Here is a 2,394-nt window from a genome sequence, read left to right as displayed (position 1 = left end):
ATACCCTCCCCGCGTACCGGTAACGTCAGTTTCTTCCCGTTTGTGAAACTAGACATTACACGCCAGACAGTAGCGAGAGGGTGTGTCTCCGAGTCAAACACGTGTACAGGAACCACGTGATGTTTGTCTGAGTACAGCAAGGTTACTCACTCTTTCACAAACCATACAAACCCAACAGAGTTATTTTTAGAATTCGTCTATTGATCCGTGTGTGTAACCGGCGACGTACAAGGGGGGGGGGGGGGGGGAGAGAGAAATTCAAGCTGTACGCCCTCACGGCAAAGCCAACAGGGGCATGTTCCCGGGTTTTAACCCGACTTTAGATGAGATACACAAGTGTATGCGTGTTTAGGTGGTAGTCAGCCATCTGCACTTATGGCAGAATGACCGAGGTCTTTTACGTGCCACTTTGGTGACAAGGGGGTGGGAGATGGATACCGTCTCTGGGTCTGCACATAAGGTTGACCTGTGTCCGTCCCGGCCCGGATTCGAACCAGCGACCTGACGTACAAGAAACGTCGAGGTACTATAAATAGCCCACACTCAAGCCGTCAAGGCCGGCAGATAACTCTGCAGTGCCTGCTGTGAAGGGTGACGCAGTAGTCTCCCTGCCAAACTCGCCATCCCGTTTGACTAAAGTATATGTTCCTAAGTTCCGAACTATGAACCCGTTAAGGAATTTTTAAGTCCCTTCGAGGTTCCTTGGATGGGAACAGCACAAAAATGAACCAGTGGCGATGACGCAAGTCCTGATCATAATTATCATGTCGAGTCCCGTCCCTGCTCGCTAGCGCCAAATGTAACAGAGTGCCCGAAGCATATCAATTACTGTTTGGAGGCAAAGCCGCCATTCAAACAGGAATGAGATTCTTTAGCTAAATCAATAGCCCTTTAAAACCTGCCATGGGTGCACAAAAGTTCCCAAGAGCAAAGTTCCCGATCACAAATAGAACTCTAACAGGTGTCTGTCCGGCGACTGGCGTACAAAAAAGTAACGTTGAGCTACTATAAATAGCCTACGTTCAAGCCGTCAAGGCCGACAGACAACTCTGCAGAGACTGCTGTGAAGGGTGACGCAGTAGTCTCCCTGTCAAATATATACAGACAGTGGACATTTTTTGATGAATTGGTTTTGTAAGATTTGGTTTAAAAAATTAATTCATCAAACAAACTGCGATCTCCCCTGGGACAGTAGGGGCGACCACCCCCAACCAGGCGCGTTCACAGGTGGCGGATAGTGAGATGGCCTTCAGATATGGAGGTTAGCTGCGAAATAAGCCAGGCTTGCCAGGACGAATAAGCAGTCGCGGACCAACTGGCGGTGCTTCCAACAGGATGGGGCGGGATAACAGGTGGCACTGTTACACTCAAGAAATACCCCAGGTCTCCAATGACGGGAGCATCATGCGATCAAGAGCCGCATCTTAAGTTCTAGCCCTGGGGAAGGTCACCTCAGATAAACAAACCAGCCAGCTATGGCCAAATAGCCGGGTAGACTGGACTCGACAGCCCTGTAAAGCCACCAGTCTAGGAGAAGGACCACTCCGATATAAAAACATGCTGAAGCTGGATGAGCTGGGCCATGTATGGCACATAACGGCAGCTTAACGCATCAACGCTCAAATGACAGACGACAACAAAAACTGCGATCTCCGAGTTTACATTTCGTTTCTTTTCTTCTTCTGTCTTTCTGTCTTTCTTTCTGTGTTTTGTTATTGTTGGTTTGGTTAATATTTGTGTATTTTAGTTTGTTTTCAGTTATTCGTTGTTGTTTTGTTTGTTGGGCGGGGAAATTGCTCAGTCGGTAGCGGCGCTGGCTTCAAAACCAGTTGTCGCTATCGGCGTGGGTTCGGCGAAGGATTTATTTCCCAGAGTCAACTTTGTGCAGACTCTCCTCGGTGTCCGAACACCCCTGTTTGCACGCATGCGCACGATAAAGAACCCAAGTTCACAGCGAAAGTCTCAGGGCCTGGAAACATGAATACACGCACGCGGCATGCAGGAAAAACACACGAAAAGAATGGGTAGCGGCGTGTACTGTATGGCAGCTCGCTTTCCTCAGGGAGAAAGCAGCCCGAATTTCCATGAGGGTAACCTCACAGAACCATAATTATGAATCTTATCCTTATCCTTCTTGGTTTGTTGGTCCATCTGGCTTTTCCTCAATTGTCGTGCTATTGTTATTGTTGTTTTATTGTCGTCGTTGTTGTTGTTGTTGTTGTTGTTGTTGTTGTTGTTGTTGTTGTTGTTGTTGTTGTTGCTACTGCTGCTCCACCCGTTGCTGTTCCCCCCAACGGAAAAACTGAAAGCTAGTTTAGGGTTCAGTCAGAAATCCATGAAACGAGGTTGGTAGGGAGGAAAGGGGGAGAAGGGGTGTCCGTTTTTGTCTGGGTC

Source organism: Littorina saxatilis, linkage group LG2 (assembly GCF_037325665.1).
Source record: "Littorina saxatilis isolate snail1 linkage group LG2, US_GU_Lsax_2.0, whole genome shotgun sequence".
Classification (NCBI taxonomy): Eukaryota; Metazoa; Mollusca; class Gastropoda; order Littorinimorpha; family Littorinidae; genus Littorina; species Littorina saxatilis.
This window is presented reverse-complemented; position numbering follows the sequence as displayed.